This window comes from Panthera leo, chromosome F3 (genome assembly GCF_018350215.1).
Source record: "Panthera leo isolate Ple1 chromosome F3, P.leo_Ple1_pat1.1, whole genome shotgun sequence".
Classification (NCBI taxonomy): Eukaryota; Metazoa; Chordata; class Mammalia; order Carnivora; family Felidae; genus Panthera; species Panthera leo.
In genome coordinates this window covers 32648742-32661271 of record NC_056696.1, presented here as the reverse complement: position 1 = coordinate 32661271, position 12530 = coordinate 32648742, and the positions used below count along the sequence as shown (strand labels likewise).

The 12530-nt window shown below is 48.6% G+C and overlaps 1 protein-coding gene and 1 pseudogene across 2 annotated transcripts in view; one reads left to right on the top strand and one right to left on the bottom strand.

Moving 5' to 3' along the window:
- Positions 1-12530, bottom strand: part of KCNH1 (potassium voltage-gated channel subfamily H member 1) — a 462687-nt gene that overhangs the window by 17861 nt on the left and 432296 nt on the right. The gene's annotated exons all lie outside the window — the stretch shown is intronic.
- LOC122212417 lies at positions 6540-6978 on the top strand (annotated as a pseudogene).

The window sequence follows — 12530 nt, the reverse complement described above, 5'->3', positions numbered from 1 at the left end:
TAGTTCTTAGTCTCTGGGCGTCCTTAACATCTTTTCCCTTTTTCAGCCTTTAACACCAATTCCCTGATTTAAATCTTCTCTTAACAATTAGTGTGGTTGTAATTTCTGTTTTCCCAACTGGATCCTCAGTGCAGCAGGGAGAGGAGCCAAGGGGGAAAAAGTTTAAGTTGAAACGGAGCAGTGCATGGGAAGGAGAGGACTGAGTTCCCACCTGGTGTTCATAGTCTGTTTTATTCACCACAGACTGCCTGTGGGGGCTGGCTGGGGGCCCTGGCTAATGTCACCTTTGCCAGTGTCACTAGCACCTTGGCTCCTCTCTCTGGAGCCTGTAAGGGCTCGTCAAGGCCTTGATTTTCTCTTGGTTCTCTTCGCTACAAGGACTGGGGGTCCCCTTCTTTCCTCCTCTCTGCTCAGTCTATTCCCATCATTCAGAGGATCTGTTGTTCCTAAAGCTTCCAGAAAACAGTAGGCACAAGGTCTGTGCAGGGGAGGAGGACACAGATTTTCACCCAAATCTGTCTTAGAAACACCCAGTCTTTGGATGAATCACCCCCTGCCCAGCTGTGGCCTGTGTGACTCACACCATCGCCTGAGCCAGTTCCAGTGCTAAGCATTTACATGCCTTATCTAACTCTCAACTGCAGGCCCATGAGGTTGGAACTATTATTACCCCTCGTTCAAAGATGAAGGACTCTGGCTCAGAGGGGTTAGGTCCTTCGTTGTTTACTCAATTAGTCTACAGAACTGTGACCAGAGCCCAAGCTGGCTGATATTCAAGCTCTGCCACCAGGGCTGGGATCTCTGCAGATTCCAGAGCAAAGGAGCCTTGGGAAGGGCTCAGAAAGCTGCCCTGGGGAGGTCTCCAGGGCTCTGGAGAGAGCTGAGCACCTGGGGCTAACAGGACTTTGCTGGTGACTGAACACAGGGAACGTGGGCAAGACACCTACTTGCGCTTGCTTATCCCGGGATGAGCACTGAAACCCTTGAGGGTTAATGAGATAATGGTAAAGTATGACCAATGTCAGTTACCCACACCCAGTGCTGCCTCCCTACCGGGTGGGACCAGGCTCCAAGCCTGAGGGTTGAGAAGGCAATTCAGCCCTCAGGAGTACGCACCCACCCACGTCTGTTGCAACCCCAGAAGGCCCTTTTACCAAGTGCAGACATGGGATGTGTGTTTTCAATCCCAGACGACTCCTCACTCCTACGGAGCAAGTGCAATAACTTGTCTCCCCAGCTGCACACTCACATAAAGCTCCAGCCTGACCGAGCAGACTGCACACTCGTGCCGCTGCCACTCACCCACATGGAGGGAGGGACTGTGCCCTCCTCCTAGCCTGCGGATCTATGCTGGACCTGGCCGTGCAATCTCCCAAAGGCCAAGCACCCTCTTCTTGTCCCATCAGCCATGCCCCCACACCAGGTGGGGTCAACCACATCGGTGCCTCTGGGAGAGGCAATTTCCTGCCAGGACGCAGCCAGTGCAACATTTAAGGGCTTTGTGCTGCCTATCAAGTGGCTACACCATTTCCACCCCCTTCTCTCTGTGACTTTTTTCACACGAGACCATCGTAAGCACATGGCACTCAGAGAGACAGCTTACGGATTGTATCTCCTTATTTCCATATACAGATGGCAGAAATTGCTCCCGAATCCAATACAACAAAGGAAGGCTGAGCTGTTGGGCTGCAGAATCTGGCCTTCAGTTTCTCAGCGTTTCTATGACAAAGCTTTCACTCCAGGAACAACTTTTGGCATTTGAGTTGCCCCAGAAGCTGAACATTTTCCTTCCATCCCATGCCTATGCTCGCCCACTGACTTGAAGCAGGGACGCTGCAGGATCCCTGGCTTTCTCGGGGACACAGGGCAGAGGTGACAAAAGTGCAACAAAACTGGTCCCACTGGTCTGTTCTGAACCCCCCCAAGGCTACGGAGATCCCCAGGGGGCAAGAAAGGGGCCATGGGATCCGGTGGAAGCAGGAGAAATTGTCAGGAGGATGCCTGCTATGTTCCAGGGGAACCGGGCTTCTGAGAGGGACAGAGTCCCTAAAAGGGGAACAGACAGAACAGAACAGGACAAGATGGACAGAAGGCAGAAGAGAAAGAGAAGCAGCCCTTGCAGAAGGGCCTCACAGGGAGGGTGAAATAAGAAACAGCAAGAGAAAGGGCAGACAAGACGTGGCAGAGAAGTGAGCACTCAAGTACCAAAACCACGGAAGGGAGCAAGCCAGGGCTGCACCCACAGAGGGGGCCCAGAATCATTTGAAAATGACAGTGGCCGCCAGGCGCTGTGCTCTCCCTGTCCGTCAGGTGCTGTCCTAAACACTTTGCACACATTATTTCAGTGAATCCCAACAACCCCACGGGGTGGCCACTCTTGTAATCCCGTTACACAGATGAACAGGCTGAGGTCGAGAGAGGGTACACAGTGAGAGAGGGGCCGAGCTCAGCCTTGTCTGAAACTGGAGCCTGTGGGCTATGGCACCTGCCTGCCATCCAGCCTGCAGACCCTTCAAGGCCCTTCCTCCTCCTGGATTCTCACCAGGGAGAAGAAAACAGGGACTTGAAAGTGGGAGTCACTTTCCTTTCCCCATTCTCACCTCCCAGCCTATGTAACAGACACATGGAAGGTAAGCTTGAGTCTCCAGGCCAGATGTCTGCCTGCACGCTCTGTCTCTATGCTGTGGACCTTCTCCTCTCCAAAGCTGGTCTCTCTGTGTCATTCTTGTACCTGGTATAGAGAGAGCAATGTGCCCCCCAGGGTGGGTGTGTGAATTAAATGAGATCTAAGGTGTACACAGCTCATGGCACCACCTGATGATCAGTGAATGTGGCCCCCCTGGGTCACCGATTCAGTGGGAAGGGCAGTCCCGCCACCCAGACCACAGGAGCTCAGACGTGGGCATGTGGACACAGAGCTGCCCAGATGAAGCCTGGCAGATGACCATCTTCGTCCTGTGAGCCCAAGAATGGCCAAGACAGAGCCCTGCTCTGAACAGGAGAAGCTTAAATGAGCTGTCTTAGGGGCAGGAATGGAACCCCTCAGGCCTGAGTAGGCTGGTCCTCAGGTATGCGGGGAAGTCACTGCATAATGAAAGGAGGGAAGTGGAACCAGAGTGGTCTGCCTGGTGGTGGTGGAAGTGTCACTGCCCGCGCTGGCAGGATCCCCAAGTTCCCGGGCACTGCTCTCTGCTCCTCCCACCCCATTCCCAACTTGCCATGACATGTCAAAACTATTTCACCAATGGACATTTTATGCATGCTTTTTTCCTGGATAAAACAAAAATGTCAACCTTACCAGATGAGTGTACTTGGTGCTTGGACTACAACTATTATCATTTATTTTGTAAGTAGGCACTGATGCTCAGAGTTTATTTGGCTGATAAATAGAGCATATTTGAACCTAAGGTATGAGCTCACAAACCCAGGTTAATTTTGCTTCCCTCCCGCCCAGCTGCCAAGAACTCAGCCACTCCTCGGTGGCTGGCTCCCAGGATTAAGCTAAATTGGCTGAAAAAGCATGAACAGGGAGCTGATGGCCCCAGTGCCCCCTCCCACTTAGGAGGAGTTCTCTTCCTGCTGCCCCTTGAAAATCAGCCAGCCAACACGCGAGCCAATTAAGGCAAATTGGAAAGCAACAAGCCACCGAAGGTATTGCTCTCAGGACATATCTTTTTATATACAATGGTTGCAACAATTAGACTCTCTCCCAAGGGCACTGGGAGTGACAAGCGAGAGGCTTACAGAAGCTCTGAGCAGGGAATGAGCAAAGCACTGCTGTCCTTAAAACGAGGAGCAGACTCCCCACTGCCCGCTGGCAGGACTCACAAATCCCTGCCACAGTCCCTGCAGCAGGTGGGCAGTGCCCAGGGGAAGCCTCACTCCCTCACCAGGGTTCTGTGGCCACATGTGTGTGAGGTCCCAGGCTGGGGTATGGAGACTATCTGTGCCCAGGAACCCCCGGTTCCTTCAGAGGCACTCTGCCTGGAGATCAACATCACCATCTACTGCCTTTCTTTCCCACCTTAATCCTGTGTTCTCTTTTGTCTTTTTCATATCGATTTGTCAAGTTACTTTATATATTTTGGTCTTAATTTCTTGCTGTTTACATACATTTTGAAAATCTCCCAGTTTAGGGGTTGGCAAACCTTTTCTGTAAAGGGACAAATCATAAATATTTTCTACTTTTGGAGGCCCACGATACCATCTCTGTCAAAACTGCTCAACTCCACCTTTGTAGTGCAAGAACAGCCAGACAAAACATAAGTGAATGGGAGTGGCTGTGTTCCAATAAAACTTTATTTATAAAAGCAAGTGGTGGGCCGAATTTGAGTCAGGCCGGTTTGCTAACTGCCGTCCTAGTCCATAGTTTTGTTTTTTAATCGTTTTTTATGCTCTCTTTTGTCATACCAACATTTTTCACTTTGACATGATCAAATTTTTCTATCATTTCATGTATGGTTTGTGTTTTCTTGTGTAGCCTATTTACTTTATAGGTGAGGAAACTGAAGCCCAGGAGGCAGCTTACTAAGGTCACACAGTGACTCTATACACAGTTACCCTATAAGATTGCAAGGCACCAACTTTGGGATCAGACAGCTTCAGCTTTGAATTTTGGCTCTGCAATTTATGCTTGGACAAGATATGTATATATGCGCGCACATACACACACACACGCATGCACACACACAATGTATATATAATTATATATTATATATACACAAATAAATAAATATAAATTTATATATATTTATATTTATATACACAACTTTTCTTTTTACCTGGAGTTAATTATTATCTCAATTTTTAAAAAATCAGCCTGGTTGTCCATGAACTTTTCACTATTTCATACATTCTGATACCTCTATACTATGTCCATTAATAATATATTCTATATTTCTAAATAACCAGTTCCACTTTTTCTCCCCTACAGATACCATTTCTGGAACCCTCTGTCCCCTTGCTCTCATCTGGTCTGGCTGCTTTCCAGGCTCAGGATCTCCCCGCCCCCCCACCACTGTTGTGCTACAACTGCTATTTTCTCTTAGTCTCCTTCTCATTTCATAGGAGCAAACCCTACAGTGGTTCCCCAAGAAAAATGCGCTGAAAATAATATGCATCCCTGAATTCCTAAAAATGTCTTTATCTTCACTCTTGACTAATAGTTTGGATACAGAATTCTGGGATGAAATATTTTTCCAACAGAATTTTGAAAGTATGTCAGTGTTACTATTGAGATAGGTACTCTGACACCTAATCTTTTGCATGTAAACAATTACATCCCTATGACAGTTTTAATTTTTTTTAATGTTTATTTATTTTTGAGAGAGAGAGAGAGAGAGAGCATGAGCAGGGGAGGGACAGAGAGAGAGGGAGACACAGAATCTGAAGCAGGCTTCAGGCTCTGAGCTGTCAGCACAGAGCCTGACACGGGGCTTGAACTCATGAACGGCGTGATCATGACCTGAACCAAAGTCTGACGCTCAACCAACTGAGCCACCCAGGTGCCCCAAACATCCTTTGGAAGTTTTTAGGCCTTTTATTTTTAACCCCCTGAAGCTCCGGGATTTCCCAATGATATGCTTTTATGTGAGTTTTCTTTATTCAAAGAGCTGGACACTTGATGACTGGCAACCTGAGGATTTTTGCTCTTCAACTCTGTAAAGGGTCCTTACATTATCTTCTTTGACAGCTTTTCTCTCCTCAATTTTTATCTTCTTTCTTTCTGGAACTCCTATGAACCAAAATGTAGGACTGATGTTTCAATTTTATCACCCCTCCCCCTTTTTTCTTTTTGTCTTTTTACCTTTTGAAAGATTTCTTTGATTTTATCTTCCAAAATTATTATGTTTTAAATTTTCTGCTGCCCTGTGTTTTAAGGTGCAAAAGTTCTTGCTCATATTTTGATTATTTCTTTTATAGAATCCTACTTTATTTCAGGGATACATACATTTTATGTCCTTCGATTGATCCCTGCATTAGCTCTGGAGTCACCTGGCTGCATGAGGTAGAGATCTTAGACATCAGATCAAAACTTTAAACCACCACCCCCCATTCCTAGTTTTAGCTGCTGTATCCCTTTCTTCCCCCTCCCTAAGGCCAGAGTTTTCCTTGAGTTTTGAGAGAAAGAGAAGGTTCCTTTTTCATCCTTGCATGTTTGCATCTGGGCTGTGGGTTTCTTCACTTTCCTACAGCATTTACCATTCCTCCATCCACCTTCCATCTGCAAAAAAATCTGTTGAAACTACTTATCTGCTAATTTCTCTTCTCTCAATTTATTTGTCCTTGTAGGTTTCTATCTTTAAAACACACACACACACACACACACACACACACACACACACACACACACATTTCACTAGGTCCGACTACGCTCCTGGCAGGCCGGCTGCACTGCTGGTGACAGCGGCTGCCAAGAGGAACAGGAGCCCATCCTGTGCGTGTGTGGTGTCCATGGGCACAAGGTGGCCTTGGGCCCTGACCAGCTCAGGGTTCACTTCGCGCAGGCCTCCCCCCCACCCCCACACTGAGTGGCAGCCATGGACCAGCGCTGCCTGGACAGCAGAACCTCTGCCACCACTCAGGCTCAGGGCCATCCCACGTGATGGCCCTATTATGCCTGGACATGACCCGGGATTGGGAGCAATGGGGCGGGATCCTGCCACGGTCACTGGACCTGCTGCTTGGCATCAGTGTGATCCACATTAGCCCCCCGAACTGCACCAAGGGGCTCTTCAGAGCAGCAGGGCACCTGCTGAAACCCATGGTGCCACTGATCACCTACTGGCCCTATGAAACCAACTGGAAGATCACTCCACAAAGTAATGAAGATTCTGAACTAGCCCTTAGATGCAGGAGCCTGGAGTAGGGACTTCAGACACAGTCCTCCTGGAGGACCTGGGCCAAGCCAGTGGCCTGCTCCTGGAGAAGACGGTGGACATGCCAGCTAACAAGTGCCTGAGATTCCGGAAGGAGTAACCCCTCCTTGTCCCGCATGCTTCTGTCTCTGCCAAAACCCTTCTGGAACAAACCCAGACTGCCAGTCCCTGCTTCCCAGGGCTGGGCCATGAGGACTGGCCTTGCCCAGTCTAGATGCTCTTGGCTGGTGGCCACGGGGCTGCTTAGCACCTGGGAATAAAATGTTTCCTACTGCAAAACAAAACAAAACAAAACAAAACCTCTACTATCATTTCATTGGGTTTTCATGGAGAAATGAGAAATAGATACCAATGTCCAATCCCCCATATTTATTACAATTTATTACCTAAAGAGACCACAGGAAGCCCTTCTTAACTAATCTGGAATCCAGAAGCTGGATTTATTCCAAAAATAAATTTTTGGTTATATACAAAAAATTCTGTAAAGACAACATATTCAAGATTAAAAGACAAATGACAAAATGGGAAGATATTTATCTGTATTTATATAAACAAAAAGGAGCTTCTAGAAATTGATCAGAAAAAAAACATTCCAATTTTTAGAATGGACAAGGATATGAAAAGAGGTCACAGAAGAGGAAAATCTAAATGACTATAAAGCATATGAAGAAAAGCCACATGTCAGTCATTATAACAGAAGTGCAAATTTAAGCTACCATGAGGTACTGTTTTTTCAACTCTCAGGCAAAAATCCTGAAGTTTGACAATCTGCTTTGTTGATAAGGGTGTGGGAAACAAGCATTCTCATCCATGTCTGGCAAGTTTTTGTAATGTCTTTGAATATCAGTTTCCTTATCTGTAAAATAGAGCTAATAACAATGCCCACATACTTTATAGGATTATTATAGGATGAAAAGAAAGAATACATGTAAAGTGCCTAACACATACCTACTGCACACTTAATAAACACTGCTTATTAACATTACTAAGATATATTTGATCACATCATTATGTTTTTCTTCACTGAAGCTTCTACAGAAGTCAGGAATAAATGCTGTCTTCCTACTCTCCTGCGGGATCTCCAAGGACGGAGACGATGTCTCACATTTCTGTGTTGCTCTCAGATCCAGGCACAGTGCAGGACACATAGCATGTGCTCACTAAATACCTGATTTTAAAATATAAAGGTCCATTCTTAGGCTACACCTGTAATCTTGGGTTTGTGCTCCTAGTTTCTTATTTTGCTGTGGAATGACCCAGTCCCCAAGCAGGAGGGCAGAGGCCAGTGGCTAGGATGAATGACAGGAATCCAGACACCAGGTCTGTGTGCAGAGCTGGGACTCCAGGGTTGGAGTACAGAGGGCACCCCATCAGCAGACGGCCCCTCTGATGGATGAGGCACATTACTCTGCGATCACTAACACTGCCAATTGCCAATGCCCAGGAAGAAACGCCTGGTCAGGGAAAGGTGCCTGGACCAGGGCAGACACCACAATGCAATCTCCCTGGATCAAGGATGGGGGAAGCTTCTGGTACCACCTGAGGACATGTCTGAATGGCAGGGGCCCTTCCTGTCTCCTGCTGGAAAGTCTGAGGGAAGGGAGGGGCCGAGGAGCACTGATGTCTAGATAGGAGGAATCTTGATGCCCTGGCCATTTTCAATCACAGTCTCTAAGCCCCAAAGATTAGATACCTCAGGCCCTTTCCACCAGACGCTCTCATTTCCTCCTTTGTTTCCCAGCAGGCCCATCTCCTCTGATAACAAAGGCAGAGGGACACAGAGAGTGATGCTAGAATCAGAGGGACCCCAAGGGCTCACCTGGCCCAGTCTTCTGTCTTCAGGTCAGTGACCTTCTAAACCATTCTCAATGCAAGCAACCATTATGCCTGGCATTATTAACAGCATGACAACTGACATTTGTTGCGTTCATGGTTGATAGAAAGCTGGGACACATGCTATCTCCTTTGGGGTCATAGCGGCCCTGCAGCCTATGTGGGGCAAAGTATTCTTATTTTGTACAAATGAAGGCACAGGCTGGGAGATGCAAGGTCCCTGGCTCTTCCAACCCCAAATGCTATTCTCCTTCTGGAAGGTCCACAGAGTCAATTCTGTAGTTCATCATCTGATGGTCAATTTTACATACACACATATAGTTGTGTCTGCTTTTATTTAAACCCAATTTCACTTGCTCATTCCTTCACAGGCATGGAGAACAGCTGGTTACTGTCCGTTCTTCTGTACATGCTTTGCAAAGTCAAGGACAGCAAATGACTCATCCAGAAGCCTTCTCCTGGCCAGGCTGCAAACTCAAGCGCTCTCTCCCTCTCTGGTCAGCAGGGGTCTGAGGGTTGTGAGTAGGTGGATAGGGGCTCTGAGTGTTCCCAGGCAGGCGGGAGGGAAGTGGGGGGGAGGCAGGGAGGTGGGGCAGTGTGTGCTCTGGAGACGAGAACTCATCTATCTCACTGGCACGGAGAATGTTGGAGAAAGCCACAGACTTCATCACGTCTCCCCTCCAAGGCCTCCCTGCCAGGCCAGGGTGGAGGGACAAGCCGAGGGCGCCTGCTGAGAAGTCCCTGAATAGGCAAGGCCTGCCAGCCTCTCCAGGGGAAAGGAACTGTCAGCTCAGGCCCCTGGTGGAAACATACTTCCTTCTAAGTCTTCAGACCTGAGCTCTCCCGCAGCTTGTACCTGAGGAGCTGACGAGGCTGGTGGAGAAGAATTACAGGACTCATGAAATCTCTCTTCCCTGGGGGTTTAACCTTCTCCTCAAGAAATGCAAGGAGGTCTCAGGTCAGACAGAGAAAATAAATTTCCTGAGGTGTGTGATTTTTGGGTAGCCAAGCATCAGCATCAGAGTGGCAGTGACACAGTCTTGGGGCTGGAGAGCCAAGTTCTAGTCCCTCTTGGCTGGTGGGGTTTCTGGGGGACCCTGGCTGGCCCAGACACAGACCCCATTTGGCTGCGATTTTTATAACAACGACAACAAAAGGCTAAAACCACCTGATATGACTGCTTAGAAGATATAATCGAAGGAAAGTGCTCAGAAGACAGACCTCAGAGGCCTCATGGTCTCCCTTCCTTGGTCATCCTCCTTCTGGGGACCCCCTCACCCGTTGTTCTGAGCCAGGGTCCTCCTCCCGGCCCACACCCACCTGTTATGGTCAGCCATCCTTCCCCCTTCCTCCCTCCCTCCCAGGTCATACTGCATCTCTCCCCAGTGTCTGGGCCCCCCAATTCCAATCCCAGTCTGCACCTACGCCATGCCTCCCCTAAACAATGCCCCCCAGCCGTAAGCATAATCAACAACAGCATTACTGCCAGGTGATGTGTCACCTACTCTTCGAGTGTTGTGTTTTATTTAATCCTCACAACAGCCCTGAGGTAGATACCATCACCACCAGCCCCATTTTACGGATAAGGAAACTGAGACCCGGAACGGTAGGTGGTATAGTGGAGATTCAGACATAGAAAGTTGAACCGCAGATCCTGTCCTTTTGGCAATTAATTCTGCTCCTCACGGTCCCTATTTTCATTCATCCCGAAATCTCCCCTCTTCCACAAAGCAATATAGGAGGGGGTGGGGGAAGGGCCTCTTCCAGACTCAATGGGCCAGAGGGACTGACCTCTGTCCCCTGAGGGCATGCTGTCACCCCTTCCCTGTCCACAACCTTCGCTGTGCTCAAGAGATGCAAGAGTGCTGTGCATCACGAGATGCAAACAACCTTCAGTATTTGCAGAAGCAAAATGCAGCATGGAGGGTACAATCTACCACAAAATAAGCAAAGCGTTTGAAAATCAAATAAAAATGACCTTTGCTTTAGCCACTATTTGGGATTATGTGCGCCGTGACTGGTTACTCAGGATGTGGGTGACAGGCGCTTAATGATTTAATTAGAACCACAAATAGGGCTAGAAAGGACCTCACATGCCATTTTTCTTAACTCCGTGGTGTTATAGATGAGGAAACTGAGGCCCACCGAGGGGTAGGGACGTCCTTTAGGCCTTACAGCCAGGAAATGGTGGCCTGACCTCGGGACCAGCAGTTCTTCTGTGTCTCAGACTGTATCTTTTAGCAAGTAGATGGAAGGCAATAAAAGCACTTCCTAGCAATTTTTACGAAGCATACTGGCTAATGCTCACCATGCCACCCAGGTGGATCCTGTTATTTTCATTTTGCAGATGAGGAAACTAAGGCTCAAAAACATGTCAGCGCTAAGTTGAAGAGTCTGAGTGCCGAGGAGGTCCCTGACTAGCATTTCCCAGGTTCTCTCTCACCTCACGTTTGATGAACACATACTGCACCCAAGTTATGTCGGGCACCACACAGAAGGAGGGGCAGGAAGTGCCTTCTCTCTGGGAATTCACGATCCAGGAAAGCAGCAGGTGTTGAGGTGGGGGGCAGGGACTGTGTGCTGGGACAGGTATAAGAAGGCACTGAGGTCAGTTTTCCATATACATTTTTCTTTTTTTTTTTTTTAATGTTTATTTATTTGAGAGAGAGAGAGAGCGAGAGAGCGAGTGAGCAGGGGAGGGGCAAAGAGAGAGGAAGAGAGAATCCCAAGCTGGACTGGGGCTGGATCTGAAGACCCTCGGATCATGACCTGAGCCAAAACCAAAAGTTGGATACTTAACCAACCAAACCACCCAGATGCTCTTTTTTTTTTTTTAAATTTTTATTTATTTTGAAAGAGGGGGGGTAGGGGAAGAGAGAGATGGAGAGAGAGAATCCCAAGCCGCGGTCAGCCATCCCATGTGCTGTTGGCACAGAGCCAGGTACAGGCTCCGTCCCCTGAGCCATGAGATCATGACCCAAGCAGAAATCAAGAGTCAGTCCCTTAACCAACTGAGCCAACCAGGCACCCCCATATACCTTATTTCTTGACCAATATCTGAGACGACTCTGGTAGGCGTGGGCAAGGCAGCCAAGCCCAGAAGTGGTGGGAGGGGGTGCCAGGTAATCGGTGGCTGGGCAGAGCCCCCACCCCAGCTCTGAAGTGAGGCGTCTGTCCCCGCGCCCCCAGCACTGAGAAGTACAAGGCCTTTGCCCCTGCCAGGCACACGGAGAGTCTGCCCATAATGAGGCAGGCAGGCATTTACCCCGGCTTGACCCAGACTCTGCTCCCAGAGACAGCTATTTACATCAAGAACTGTTCAAGGACAGGGACAGCACAAGCAATTACTGGCAGTAAAACCCAAGCCCGGCTCTGCTCCACTCCCCCACTCTGTTTTTTATATGGTCAATAAAGTGGCTGCCGGATCCGCCCTCTTGGCAGCGGAGTTTAGGTGTGAGTGTTCAGCCGGGAAACCAGCTGGCCGCACAGGGGGAGAATTGACTGTCTTCATCAGATTGTAGGTTTAATGCCCCAGCCCAGGGGCGGGCTGCTGGCTCCAGATGTGGCCTGTCTGCGGGGGCATTTTCTAAAAAGCCCCTTCAAGCTAACAAAGATGAAACTCCTACAGCCAGGCCATTCCCTCCCCTGCAGAGCCTATAAAAGAGCTATCAATGTGTCTGGTCCCAGGGACAGAACAAATAAAAAGGGCCTTCCCTGTGCTCCCTTGAAATGTCACATGAATCCATTCAGGCAGAAAGTTTTCACAGAACTACAAACAAGTCCTCCTTTCCTGGTCCGCCACCCATTGGGAGGTGTGCT